The following is a 15,461-nucleotide window of genomic DNA, read 5'->3' as shown; positions in this document are numbered from 1 at the left end:
AAATCATTACGATTTGGTATTCAGTTTATCCTGTGGATTTCGGCTACACCCCATTAAGCCGACGAAGATTTGACTTGTCGAATGACTGGTTTTCAGGAGAGAACTTTGTTTGTAAAGACTTCTGTAAAATCATTTGCGTTGATACACCGCCTCTCAACTCGAGTTATTTAGTAGTACTTTACAATCGTATTTTGCAAATTAGTTACTGTTTCAGGAATCGGGGGAGTCATTTCTCGTCAGCAAGTTCCCGGGTGTATAATATACTGACGAATTCAGAACGCCCGACAGTTTCCATTCGCTCTTTGCAATAATGCAGGATAATGGAGAAGACAGACCTTTCCCCACTTCAATGTCCCAGTTGCAAGGGACATTGTACCCAAATTTCGCGATAGCTTCCGGACCGAAGTTTCATGCAAATTTCTGTACTTGGGTCTCTGATGTGGGAGTTGAAGCTACCGTTTCTGTTTCAGGCAGAATGCTACCAAGTGAACCTTTGCTAACTTTCTGTTAGCAAAAACTAAACACTTGAAATGAAGGCAGCTGTTTTAATTTGACGTCTGGACTTTGCTGTGAGTTTTCACAATTTTGCGCTTTTAATCTGCTGAAGTACGGGGTGGTAATGGAAAACATCGTTTGGTTAAATTTCCTGTGTTGCTTTTGTTTCTGTCCCATTAAACATGCTAATTCTGCAAAGCGATATCACGGTCCAGATTTCGGACTAAAAGTATAACAGGATCTTTTCAAATACCTTCTCCCTCGCCCGCAGTTATTTTTGATTTGACACTTTTAAAGAGACTTGAAATAATTAAACTTTGACAGGAGCCAAAATAGCTTCTGATTGAAAATTGATACTTCATGCTCGGATGTAATACTTCAAATCAGGGTGTAGTTTCCCCACATTGGAAAAATTGTAGGATTTTGTAAACCACAAACAAGAGAAAATCTGCAGATTCTGGAAATCCTAGCGATACACACAAAATGTTGGACGAACTCAGCAGGCCAGGCAGCATCTATGGGGTGGGGGGGAAGTACAGTTGACGTTCCCTCGGCGGTTCTGGAGGGGAAAAAAGCTGAGGAGTATATTTAAAAGGTGGGGGAGGGGAGAGAGAACCATCAGATAATAGGTGAAACCTGGAAGGGGAGAGATGAAGTAAAGAGCTGGGAAGTTGATTGGTGAGATGAGAGGGAAAAGGGAATGGGAAATGGAGAAGGCGAGGTTTTGAGGGCATTGCCAGAAGTTTGAGAAATTGGGGTTCTTGCTATCAGGTTGGAGGCTACACAGAACGGAATACAAGATGTTGCTCCAACCTGAGTCTGGCATCACGACAGTGGAGGAGGCCATGGATTGTCATATAGTAATGGGAATGGGAAGTGGAATTACTGGGAGATCCCGCTTGTTCTGGTGGATGAAGTGTAGATGCTCGGGGAAGTGCTCTCCTAATCTACGTCAGGTCTCGCTGATGTACAGGAGGCCACATTGGGAGCACCAAACACAGTAAATGAGTCCAACAGGCTCACAAGTGAAGTGTCGCCTCAGCTGGAAGGAATGTTTAGGGCCCTGGTTGGTAGTTGTTAGGGTGTTTTTTGAGTTTGGGTCATTTACATTTAGGAAATGGCTTTGGCTACCAGTCTTCTGTGCCTTGATAATGTATTGTGGATTTAATTTAGAACAATGCATTTCCTAAAAGCTGTGAATCCCAGTCCACAGACGATGCTGGATCCTGTGGAATGGATGTGAACCAGAAGGTGTGAAGTTTGCAAGTAGCTTCAAAAGAAAGCATTGTTTATACTTTGTAAATATGGAATTGTCCTTTGTGTTTAGCAAATAAATATTGAGCCCCACGTTGGGCCAGCAGACCTTTCCACCGAAAGCGTCTCTGTATGATGCCTGTGGTACCTGGTTTTGTTGAATAAAGAAACTGCTTTGCATCTACCAGTAGTGCTCTCTCTGGTGATTTCATTTACACAACAGTAGTGAGGGAGGAGGTGTAGGGGCAGGTGTAGCACTTGTTCCACTTGCAAGGATAAGTGCCAGGAGGGAGATCAGTGGGGAGGGAAGAACGGACAAGGGAGTCGCGGAGGGAGTGATCCTTGCGGAAAGCAGAAGGTGGGGGGGGCGGAGGAGAGAAAGATGTGCTTGGTGACGGGATCCCATTTGAAGGTGGTGGAAGTTTCGGAGAGTTATGCACTGGACGTAGGGGCTGGTGGGGTGGTAGTTGAGTACGAGGGGAACCTTATCCCTGGTAGGGTGGCGGGAGGATAGGGTAAGAGCAGGCGTGTATGAAATCGTGTCCAACCGGAGTGCGGAAGACGATAAGCTACAAATACAAAAAGAAAGAAATAAGCAATAAATATCGAGAACATGAGCTGAAGAGTTGTTGAAAGTCAGTCCCATTGGTTATGGGAACATTTCAAATGATGAAGCAATTGAAGTTAACCCCTTTGGTTCAAGAGCCTGATGGTTGAGGGGTCATAACTGTTCCTGAACCTGGTGGTGTGAGTCCTGAGGCTCCTGTACCACCTTCCTGATGACAGCAGCTAGAAAAGAGGATGTCCTGGGTGGTGGGGGGGGGGACCCAGATGATGGATGCTGCTTTCCTGCAACAGCATTTCATGTAGATGTGCTCAATAGTGGGGAGGGCTTTACCAGTGTTAGACTGGGCCGTATCTATTACCTTTTGCATTCAAGGGCATTGGTGTTTCCATACCATGTTGTGATGCAGCCAGTCAATATACTCTCCACTACACATCCATAGAATTTTGTCAAAATTTTAGATGTCGTGCAGAATCTTCGCGAACTCTTCAGGAAGTGGAGGTGCCGCTGTGCTTTCTTCATAATTGCACTTGCGTGCAGGACCCAGGGCAGGTCCTCTGAAATAATAACACCGAGGAATTTAAAGTTACTGCCTGTTCCCAGCTTTGATCTTCTGATGAGGACTGGCTCATGACCCTCTGGTTTCCTTCTCCTGAAGTTAGTAATCAGATCCTTACTCTTGCTGACATTGAGAAAGAGTTTGAAAGAGTAGAGAGAAAATTTACAAAGCCATTACCAGGACTTGAGGACTAAGCCATTAGGAGTTTATTCCCTAGAATGTAGGAGAAAGAGAGGAGATTTGATTTGGAATACAAAATTATGAGTATAGATAAGGTAAATGTAAGCTTGCTTTTTCCACTGAGGTTGGATGAGACTAGAACTAGAGGTCATGGGTTACAGGAGAAAGGTGAAATATTTAAGAGGAACATGAAGTGGGAACTTCTTCAAACAGAGGGTGGTGGGAGTGTGGAACGAGCTGCCAGCAGAAGTGGTGGATGTGGGTTTGATTTCAACATTTAAGAGAAATTTGGATAGGCCTGTGGATGGGAGGGCTGTGGAGGTTTATGGTCCAAGTGCAGGTCAATGACACTATGCAGAATAATAGTTTGGCACAAACTAAATGGTTCAAAGGGTCTGTTTCTGTGTTGTATAACTATCCAGAGCAGTGGAAACTACATTCCATAGCATGTTAGTCTCAGAGAATTTTTCCCTTCACTCTCGTCAAGTAGCCCCTCAGCCTCCGATGCTTCAAAGAAAGCAGTCAGTTTTCCAACCTCTCTTATGGCTAAATAACAACACCAAAACTGTAGGAATTGCTCATTCGCCCTGCACCTGTGAGTAGAGAAAGAAATTTAATGTTTCATGCCAATAATTTACAATTAGAACTGGGAAAGGTTGGAATTATGATAGTGATAGGATGAAGACCAAGAGAAACTGAATGATAAGTGAATACGGTGGTGGCTGCTGAGGCAGGAAACGGCTTGCTAATCACAACTGATCTTGTATGGAGGTGATAAATGAAAGTAGGAGAGAGAAAGTGAAGGAGGGAGTAATACTGGAACAATGCATTAGAGCATAAGGAACAGGAGCATGAGATGTCCAATCAAACCACTGAGTCTGCTTTGACATTCAGTGAAGCAATGTAGTTTCTGGAAATTTGAAATGGAGGTAGGAGTTGACTATTTGGTCCACTCTGCCCTTCAATAAAATCATGGATGATCTTTTACCTCTGTGCCAGTTTCCTGCATTAACTTTGTAGCCTTGGAAACTACTATATTGCACTCCCTCCATTGCAAGTGTGTTCTCTTCAGACTTAAACACCATATTCCAGGTGCAGTCACATTAGGATTTTGTATTCAAATACTCTATAGGCCAGTATACGGGTTTCTTCCTAATTACTTGCTGTACCTGCACATTAACTGTTAGTAGGGTGATATGGTGGCACAGAGAAGAGAGGTACTGCATTACAGCTCCAGGGACCCAGGTTCAATCCTGTCTTCCATCACTGTCTGTGTTGGGTTTGCACAGTATGTTCTGCCTAAGACCACATGTAATTTCTCCAGGGACTCCAGTTTCTTCCTAGATCCCAAAAACTTATGGGTTGATAGGTTCATTGTCTACTAAAATTGCCCCTAGCATACAGATGATTGATTGAACATAGGGGGAATGGATGGGAATGTAGAAGAGAATAAAATTGGTTAGGGTAGGATAAATGTAGAAATGGATGCTTGATATTTGGAGTGATTTTGGTGGGTTTGACTCTTTGACTCTGAGTAATTTATGTACCAGGGTATGTAGGTCCTCTGAATGCCAAGATTTAAAGCTCTTGCCATTAAAAATAAAAGCACTCTACTTCATTGTTTCTTCTAAGTTGAATGGTATCATACTTTCTATGTTATAGAATCCACTCCTTTATCCTTCCCCATTCATTTAAGCTACCTAAAGCTCCCAAAAGATTGCATCTTTTCTGGCATCATACACTCAACCTCAACCACAAACTGCTCCAATTGCTACCATCTGGGAAACGGTACCACAGCATAAAAGCCAGGACCAACAGGCTCTGGGACAGCTTCTTCCACCAGACCATCAGACTGATTAATTTATGTTGATGCAACTGTGTTTCTATGTTATATTGACTATCCTGTTGTACAAAGTATTTATTATAAATTACTATAGTTGCATATTGCACATTTGAACGGAGACTTTTTACTCCTCATGTATATGAAGGATGTAAGTAACAAAGTCAATTCAATTCAATTCACTGCCACCTAGCTCGGTGCTATCAGTAAACTTAATTCTATCATCCATTCATGAATGTAGGTTGTTAACTGCTCGTACTCCAATACCAATCATTTTGGAACCCAGTCTGAAAAGTCCTGTTCATTTTTACGCTTTTTTTTATCCTGCATATCAGTTCCAATGTCATACACTCAAAATTTGTTTCATAATTGCTTGTTGCGGTACTTTATCAAAGACGTTTTGAAAGAGGAATTACACCAAAACAGCTGTTTTTTCTTATCTATTCTGCTAGAAACAACCTCAAGAAATCTCTTAACTGATTTGTCAAACTATTTACATTTCATTAAACTATGTCCATTCAGCTTAATTCTGTTATTATTTTCTAAATGCCCTATTATCACTTCCTCAACAACAGATTCCAGCAATTTTCCTACAACTAATGTCAGGCTAACTGAATGACAATTCCTATTTTCCCTCTCTTTTAATAGTGGAGCCATACTAGTTACCTAATAGGAAGCTTTCCATAATCTATGCAGCCTTGAAATTTACCAGCTGGTCTATCCAATGACTGTAAAGATGTCTCATTCAAAATCCCAGGATGCATGTCATCAGATTCTGAAGATTTATTGCTTTTCAATATCATTAGTTTCTTCAGTTACTTTTTTTTAAACAAATGGTGATTTATTTCTCTTCGTTTGTTCTTGACCCGTAGTTCTCTATTGTTTGTTTCTAAGAGATTTTCTATGAACTCTGTGAAGATAAACACAAAATACTTTTTAATCTTGTCAATTCTTTATTCCAAAATAGAATTTCTCCCATCTATGCCTATAAAGAATTTTGATTAACTTTTGATAATTTTTTTACTTCTTTTCATATTTGTAGATAAAGGCATAATGTTGGGAATACTCAGCAGATAAGACAACATAGAACATAGTACAGGCCCTTTAGCCCACAATGTTGTGCTGACCTTTTAACCTACTCTAGGATCAATCTAACGCTTCCCTCCTACATAGCCCTCAATTTTTCTATCATCCATGTGTCTATCTCTAAGAATTTCTTAAATGTTCTTAATATATCTGCCTCTACCGCCACTCCTGGCAGGGTGTTCTGAGTACTCACCACTTTGTGTATGTACGCTGTCTATAAAAAGTTTTCGTTCCCCCACCCCCTTGGAAGTTTTCGTGTTTTATTGTCTTACGACATTGAATCACAGTGGATTTAATTTGGCTTCTTTTGACAGTATCAACAGAAAAAGGCTCTTTTGTGTCAAGGTGAAAACAGATCTCTGCAAAATGATCTAAAATAATTACAAGTATAAAACACAAAATGATTGATTGCATAAGTATTCACCCCCTTCAAGTCAGTATTTAGTAGATGCACCTTTGACAGCAATTACAGCCTTGAGTCTGTGTAGATAGTCTCTATTAGCTTTGCACATCTGAATTCTGCAATTTTTCCCCATTCTTCTTTACAAAGCTGCTCAAGCTCTGTTACATTGCATGGGGATCATGAGTGAACAGCTCTTTTCAAGTTCAGCCCAAATTCTTAATTAGATTCAGGTCTGGACTCTGACTTGTCCACTCACGTTAACTTTGTTGTTTTTAAGCCATATTTGTGCAGCTTTGACTTTATGCTTGAGGTCATTGTCTTGCTGGAAAGCAAATCTTCTCCCAAGTGGCAGTTCTCTTTCAGACTGCATCAGGTTTTACTCCAGGATCTCCCTGTATTTTTCTGCATTAATTTTATCCTCTACCTTCATAAACCTTCCAGGGCCTGCTGCAGTGAAACGTCCCTCAGCATGATGCAGCTATCTCCATGGTGTGTTTTTGATGATGTGCGGTGTTATTTGGCTTGCACCAAGCATACTGTTTAGTCTGATAGCCAAAAAGCTCAATTTTGGTTTCATCAGACCATACAGCCTCCTTCCAGCTGACTTCAGAATCTCCACGTGCTTTCTGGCAAACTCTAGCCAAGATTTCATGTGCAATTTTTTCAACAGTGGCTTTCTCTTTGCCACTCTCCCATAAAGCTGCAACTGGTGAAGCACCCAGACAATATTTGTTGTATGCACAGTCTCTCCCATCTCAGCCACTGAAGCTTCTACCTTCTCCAGAGCTGTGATAGGTCTCTTGGTGGCCTCCATCACTAGTCCCCTTCTTGCACGGTCACTCAGTTTTTGGGGACGGCAAACTCAAGGCAGATTTACAGCTGTGCCATATTCTTTCCATTTCTTGATGATTGACTTGGCTGTACTCCAAGGGATATTCAGTGACTTGGAAATTTTCTTGTATCCATCTCCTGACTTGTGCTTTCCAATAATCTTTTCACAGAGCTGCTTGGAGTGTTCTTTTGTCTTCATGGTGTAGTTTTTGCCGGGATACTGACTCATCAGATACAGCCATAATTTTACGACTATCAATTGAAACACCTTGACTGCACACAGGTCTCCAAAAACAGATCTCAATTTAACTAATGTGACTTCTAAAACCAATTGACTGCACCAGTGATGATTTGGTGTGTCATTTTGAATGGGAGTAAATACTTATGCAGTCAATTATTTTGTGTTTTATATTTGTGATTAATTTAGATCACTTTGTAGGGATCTGTTTTCACTTTGACATGTAAGAGTCTTTTTCTGTTGATCAATGTCAAAAAAGCCAAATTAGATCACTGTTATCAATGTTGTAAAACAATAAAACATGTAAACTTCCAAGGGGGGGGAATACTTTTTAAAGTATTTATACTGTTTATATTTTACTGTTTATATTTTTTTAAAAACTTTTCTTTGACATACCTTATATACTTTCCCCCACCTTAAAAGGATGCCTCCCTCATTTTAGCCATTTCTGCCTTTGGGAAAAAGTCTCTGGCTATCCACTTGATCTATGCCTCTCATCATCATCTTTGGAGTAAAGCATTGTAAGTGACTTTTTCAAATACTTTTATTTGTTTTGATGCTATGTGGACATCACTGCCTATACCACCATTTAAAACGCATAGTGCCAGATCAGGTTTGGATTTCAGATTTATTTCCTTGGAAATTTTAATGTTTTTTCCAACAATCCTCTAATTTTGTGGTCATCATGACTGATATTAGTTGTTAATTCAAGATTTATTTAATTACTTGAATTTAAATTCTACGAGTGTTATGTTTGGACTTGTACTCTCTCATTTCATATTTGTTATATTTCCAACTTCTCACGTCTCCTTATAACAAAGAGGCAATTCAGCTTATTGAAGATTTGCTAACTTTCAGATCAATGCCATTCCACAACATATTTCTTCATAATCTATTCTCTTGTAAACATCTGTTAATTCCCCTTGATGTTCTTACCATCCACCTGCCTTCCTTCGGGTAGGCACTTTAGATCACTGTATGCCAGGACAAATAGGTACAAGAACAGTTTCTTTTCGTATGCCATCAGTCTTATGAACACTTAAATTTTAGTCTATTATGAACCAAGTCCACCTGTACATACACAGGTATACCTCATTGTATATAGTTCACGATTATTTGCACTATTGTTTGGTTTGCCTTTTGATTCGGTACAGCGAGAGCTCAGGGAAACCGACATCAAATTCCTTGTATGTGTCCGCATACTTGGCGATAATAAAGGATTCTGATTCTGATTATTGGGAATTTGCAGTGGCCAATTATTCTACCAACCAACTTCTCATGGAATAGAAGATGAAAGGGGAGCATCTTGGACAAACCCACAGGAAAAATCTGAAAGCTACACAGCACTGGATCTATTGGTAGACTAGATAGCCAGCAGTACTACTTGCTGCACCTCTGTGCTGTCATCTGATCAGCTTAACAGCTATCCTACTGTATCTCAGCAGTGTCGTAACAGCCTTGTCTTTAGTACTTGATTGCTGGGCCCTGCCAACATCAAGGTTGGGAATATTATTGGAGGTATCTTCTGTAAGTTGCTTAACAGTACATTGTCACTCATGATTTGATATTGTAGAACTATGGGACTTTGATCTGAGCTGTTGTGAAATCACTTATCTCTGTTCCATTGATAAAAATGCAAAATATTTTAGGCCAAGTCTGCCGATAGTATGAATATACTCAATGGTGTTGCTCATGCTGGGACTGGAGTAGTGAAAAACATTTCTTTTATTGCTGTTGCTCTATAACATCAAATGGATGTCTGACTTTCAGTAGCTTGATCTGAGTGTGTTTTTTTTCGTCTGGAAAACCCCTTTCTAAGGTTTTTCTCCTATTCAAGTTTTGGATCTTTACTTCAATATTGGGAGCTGAGCTTTTTCGTCCTGTTTTCTGACATAACCCCTGACTTCAAGAAAGCAGTCATAATTACTGCTGTGAAGTAAAGTACTCTGAGGCCTTCGTTGGTCGGGGTTGGCCATGGATGTTGCAACCCAGCTGTCAGTGTTCGATATGCAAGCCAGGGCAGTACGATAGGGAGAGCAGGCTGCCCCTCTCCATGCATCTGATGAATCCAAAGCAATGGCAAAGACTGATAAGGCGGCATCACAGGAGTTGCCAGTCAGTGTTGAACTCAACATAGGACAGCCTAAGGGACACCAGCTCCAGATTTTTCCCTGGGGTTTACCCCTGAAGCCTTGGCCATGTATCAGTATAGACACACGGGAACAAGAGGTTTGAAATCAGACTCTTCATTCTAGATGAGCTGCCATTACAGTTAATGAGTCACATCTGCCTGAAGTGACTGGTTCTAAGGTGCCAGTAACCCACCTTTGCCTTTTCTCCTGTCAGTAGAAACAGTTTTGCTGGGGTTAGTAGCTAAGCCACAGATGAAGACCAGGAGCTAGACTTGGTTGTCAGAAGCTATTTGAGATGCATGCCATTGAGAGCATGTAATAGGTAGTGGGAGCTTATCGCTTATCCCCACTATCTCTCACCCACCCACCCACCCTGGCTATGACAGTCTTAAGGAACCAAGGAAAGTACTGCAGATATTGGAAATCTGAAATAAAACCTGACAATTTCTGTAGAGAGAGAAAGAGAGTAAATGCTTTGTATCATTGACTGTTCATCAGAATATTTCCAGCATTTTCAGTTTTTAATCCATGATTGTATCATATATGTTTCTTTTAATGATAAAATTGAAACATGAAGGCCCAGTGCAGGAAATTGGTAACGTTTTGATGGGTAAGCAAAATAGAAATACGTTCTGATCACTGGTAATTAGAGGCGCCAATTAGAAGTGCCTTAGTGTTGTACAAGAAAGTTGAAAACCAAAGAGTTTGACAGTTTTGAGGTTGCAGAGTATGAGATTCAGAGACAATGGTTCATCTTGAATCCTATTAATTTCGAATCTAACAATGTTAAGTGAAATGCTAAATATTAGCATAGAAATGGAAACTTTATGTTGCATTTAAAAACAAGCACACAATGCCCTCCTTTTCCACAGGCCTCAACGTGAAAATCTCCCATCTTCTTATGTACATAGCACATAATTTAAACTTGCTTTTTTTGGATGCAGCTAGAATTTGTGGTTACTCAATAGCTGTCTCCACAAAACGTTAGTCAGAAGGCTGTGCATTTTACTTCATAATCTTCTACGATATCATTAGTGTCACTCTGAACTGAGGAACCATAGATCTATCAATTAGAATCACAGAGAAAGAGAGATCTCAACTAACATTAGTATAAAGGAACTCCAAACGTATCAAACTGAAGTTTGTGAGAGTTTTCTGTATGCAAATTGGCTGCCTATTTGTTAAAACAATATCTCTAGTCCAGAAGTACACAATGGGTACTGAGTACCGAGCTAAAAAAATATGCAAAGGATATGGGAGCACCTTGGTTACTACAAAACAAGACAAGCAGAAGAGTGTACTAATGTTCATGGAAATATAAAAGTTTACATTCCTTCATAACATTTGGAGAAATTACATATAACTAATAAAGTTACAGGATCATACAGCAAAGGTCCTTCAGCCTATCGTGTCCACTTCAATCATCAGCCACTCAATTACACTAATACCATTTTATTTTATTTATAAAGTAAATCTGAAAAAAGGGGCCTGTATCAATTATGGTGGTTGTATTACTAGTGAATTGTTATTAAAAATCGCCTCCACATCCTTTTAAGAATGAAAAAATATTTTTTATTATTTGGAGTGATACAATTCATATAAATACATATTACTATTGCATCATATGAAAGAAAGCTATTTATGTAGATGTTAATTTTCTTGTGAAAAGAACACAGGGTTCAGCCCAGAATCATATAGCATGGATTGTATGGCCTGAGCATCCTTAAGTAGGGAAGAGAATAAATAAGTCTTGATTCCTGCTGCTGACTACTGGGTAGGGATATATGTGTGAGATGAAAATATGGCTGGATCACCTATGATAACCAATAACCTACCAATAATCACTGTCAAGTCTTCAAACCCATAATATTGTGGGGAACTGTGTCCAGACTTCGGATTGGCAAAGCAGGCACTTAGTGTAAGATCAGTTAGTTATAAATTGCAGCCTTACCAGTGTCAGTGTGAACAATTAGCAAGTTGAAGGAAAACAAGGAATAGCAATTTAGCCTGGTGCAGGATTGTTGGATCAAGCACTGTGGGCCATCTCAGATCTCTCCATATTCTAGTTCTCCGTGTTCCTAGAACAATAGGTTCTCCTGAAATGTTATTGTTCCCTCAGATTGGACCTTGTGCTTTGACAATATCAATAGGTAAATTTAATGTCAAAGAAATGTATATCCAGAATTGTACATCCTGAATTTCTTCTTCTTCGCAAACATTCACGAAAACTGAGGAGTGACCTAAAGAATGAATGACAGTTAAATACTAGGACCCCAAAGCCCCCCCCACTCCCCCCTCCCATGTATAAGCAGTAACAAAGCAACCACCCCCCACCAGCAAAAAAGTATCGGCACACCCCACCGGGCACTGAAGCATGCAACAAAACATCCGTAAAGACACCCAACTTGTTAATACCTCAAAGAGTACTTGTTCACCTGATATTCGGCATACCACAGGCTCTCTCTCTCCCTCATAAGGGAAAAAGAGATGTCCCCGTTTCACAGCCATAACAAAGCAACTTACTTATTTATGGCATTAAAAGTCTTTTGCATCGCTTCTTCTGAGTTCTGTGCCCAAAGAACTCAGGTCTCTGGGCACACAGCCAGCAGCCAGCTCTCTGCTTTCGATCTTCCGTCTCCCAAGACGCATCAGGCGGCAGCGGCACTGGCCTTGAATCTGCCTGCCTCCAGAGCCACAGAAATCTGACACTCTGAAGTCATGCTAGTCATCCAGGTCGCATCTTTAGCATATTGAAAAGCAGCCAGTTGTGAGGCCCTGAGAGCGCATCCCATTTCCACAAAGAACCAAAGTCAGCGTGTAACTCCAGATCAGGGTCTTCAAAAGAACCTTGAAAAGGGAAAAAAAAGAGATATCAAGGATAGAAGTAGAGCTGTTTTCAAAGATGCAAGCGAAGGAGTCCCCCTTAGGCGCCATCATCCTCCTAAATATTAAAACAAAGAATAATACTTAAACAATCATTGTTTCATAAGTATGGATAAAACACTTTGCCAAGATTGACTGAACTCTTTCATCCTGTCCTGTATTGAATCCTATCTTTTCCAGTCTTTGTATTCCCCATAAATCCTAGTTCATATTTAGCACCCCCTTTTGTGACACAAATGAAATGAAGAAAGAAATTAAAATGTACTTGCTGTGTCTCTCAAGGACATTTTATCTGTTTCCAACTCTTTGTAAATTAGCTGATTTGTTCAAAACTGTTGAATGAATCAATGAATGCCATCAGGAGGCAAGGCTCTGAACTCTGCAATTCCTGCCCTAATTATGTCTGTCTGTGTTCAGATCCTCATCAGGATCTACCTCCTTAATCAAGCTTCAGGTCACAGAGTTATTCAGTGTAGAGAAAGGCCCTTCAGCCTATCTCATTTATGCCAACCATCTTGCCTATCTATATCCTAATCCCACTCTCTTACATTAATTCGACATGCCTTTATGCCTTGCTGATTTGATTACCTGTCAAAGTACCTCTTAAATGTTGTCACTGTTCTTGTCTCTGCCATCTCTTCTGATAGATACCAATACTCTGTGTGAAAAATTTGCCTCTCAGGTCCCCTTTAAAATTTCTCCCTTTCACTGTAAATGTATGCCCTCTGGTTTTAGATACCTCTAATATGGGGAATAGACACTGGCTCTCTATCTATCTATGCCCTTCTTAGTATTTTATGCCTCTACCATGTCACTTCTCAGTCTTCTTCCCTCCAGGGAAAACAGATTTAGCCTATCCAGTCTCAAGGCTTCCAATCCATGCAACATTCCTGTAAATCTTTCCTGAACCTTCTCTACCTTAGGCACATCCTTCCTATAATGTGGTGATCAGAACTGCACATAATGCTTCAAGTACAGTGTAACCAATATTTTGTCCAATTGTGACAATATGTTCTAACTCTTAAACCCACTGCCTTGGCCAAGGCAAGCATATCATATATCTTCCTCAACACCTTGTCTACCTGTTTTTCCATTTTCAAAGGACTGTGTACTGCCTATTCAACAACACATGTTGTATAATACTGTTTTTGTGGTGTAGTTGCAAATTATATTGAGTGGTATTCCTTGAAGTGTCTTAGGAGGTGTGACTATGTTAAACACACTATATAAATGCAATCCACAAAAGGCCTTAGGAACTCAGGGTGTGCAAACTATTAGTTTTTTTAAATTTTCAGCTTGGAGTAGGCCCTTCCGGCTCTTCGAGCTACACTACCCCAGCCATCAGCAACAAACCTGATTAACCCTAACCTAACAAGAGAATATCTGCAGATGCTGGAAATCCAAGCAACACACACAGATTGCTGGAGGAACTCAGCAGGCCAGGCAGCATCTATGGAAAAAAAGTAAACAGTCAATGTTTCGGGCCAAAATGTCGACTGTTAACTCTTTTCTCTGCTGCTTGGCCTGCTGTTCCTCCAGTATTTTGTGTGTGTTGCTAGCCCTAACCTAATCATGAGATGACCGATTAACTTCCCCAATACTTCTACCTCCACACGGTTTTATCCCCCCCTTGTTCAATCCCTTCCTACCTATGTTCGCGACACTTCTCACGCTCTTAAACTTTTCGATGATTTTAAGTTCCCTGGCCCCCCACCGCTTTATTTTCACCATGGATGTCCAGTCCCTGTATAGTTCCATCCCCCATCAGGAAGGTCTCAAAGTTCTCCACTTCTTTTTGGATTCCAGACCTAATCAGTTCCCCTCTACCACCACTCTGCTCCGTCTGACGGAATTAGTCCTTACTCTTAATAATTTCTCCTTTGGCTCCTCCCACTTCCTCCAAACTAAAGGTGTAGCTATGGGCACCCACATGGGTCCGAGCTATGCCTGCCTTTTTGTTGGCTTTGTGGAACAATCTACAAACCCCATTTCTAGAAAAGTTGGGGAATGCAATAAAAACAAAAATCTGTGATATGTTAATTCACGTGAACCTTTATTTAACTGACAAAAGTACAAAGAAAAGATTTTCAATAGTTTTACTGACCAACTTAATTGTATTTTGTAAACATACACAAATTTAGAATTTGATGGCTGCAACACAACAAAAGTTGGGACAGAGTTAAAATAAGATTGAAAAGTGCACAGAATATTCAAGTAACACCGGTTTGGAAGACTCCACATTAAGCAGGCTAATTGGCAGCAGGTGAGGTATCATGACTGGGTATAAAAGTAGCGTCCATCAAAGGCTCAGTCTTTGCAAGCAAGGATGGGTCGTGGCTCACCCCTTTGTGCCAAAATTCGTGACAGAGTTGTTAGTCAGTTCAAAAGGAACATTTCTCAATGCAAGATTGCAGAGAATTTAGGTCTTTCAACATCTACAGTACATAATATTGTGAAAAGATTCAGAGAATTCAGTGCGTAAAGTGCAAGGTCGGAAACCACTGTTGAATGCGCGTGATTTTCGAGCCCTCAGGCGGCACTGCCTAAGAAACCGTCATGCTACTGTGACAATTGTAGCCACCTGGGCTTGGAAGTACTTCGGAAAACCATTGTCACTCAACACAGTCCGTCGCTGCATCCAGAAATGCAACTTGAAACTGTTTTACGCAAGGAGGAAGCCATACATCAACTCTATGCAGAAACACCGGCGAGTTCTCTGGACCCGAGCTCATCTCAGATGGACCGAAAGGCTGTGGAACCGTGTGCTGTGGTCAGATGAGTCCACGTTTCAGCTAGTTTTCAGAAAAAAACGGGCATCGAGTTCTCCGTGCCAAAGATGAAAACAACCATCCACATTGTTATCAGCGAGAAGTGCAAAAGCCAGCATCTGTGATGGTATGGGGGTGCATCAGTGCCCACGGCATGGGTGAGTTGCATGTATGTGAAGGTACCGTTGACTCTGAGGCGTATATTAGGATTTTAGAGAGATATATGT

General features: G+C 40.7%; 1 protein-coding gene across 6 annotated transcripts in view; it reads left to right on the top strand.

The window, feature by feature from the left end:
- ern2 (endoplasmic reticulum to nucleus signaling 2) overlaps positions 1 to 15,461 on the top strand; it is a 92,959-nt gene that overhangs the window by 672 nt on the left and 76,826 nt on the right. The window contains exon 2 of one of the 6 annotated variants that reach the window (XM_072268458.1): positions 7,894 to 7,972. The exons of 3 other annotated variants lie outside the window; for them this stretch is intronic. The gene's annotated coding sequence lies outside the window, so the exon portion shown is untranslated. Of the gene's footprint in view, positions 1 to 24; positions 570 to 7,892; positions 7,973 to 15,461 lie in introns of those variants that run through there. 2 more of the 6 variants (XM_072268460.1, XM_072268459.1) reach the window with 2 other exon arrangements.

This window comes from Mobula birostris, chromosome 9 (genome assembly GCF_030028105.1).
Source record: "Mobula birostris isolate sMobBir1 chromosome 9, sMobBir1.hap1, whole genome shotgun sequence".
Classification (NCBI taxonomy): Eukaryota; Metazoa; Chordata; class Chondrichthyes; order Myliobatiformes; family Myliobatidae; genus Mobula; species Mobula birostris.
Note: the sequence above shows the minus strand (reverse complement) of the source record. Positions and strands in the feature narration are given on the sequence as shown.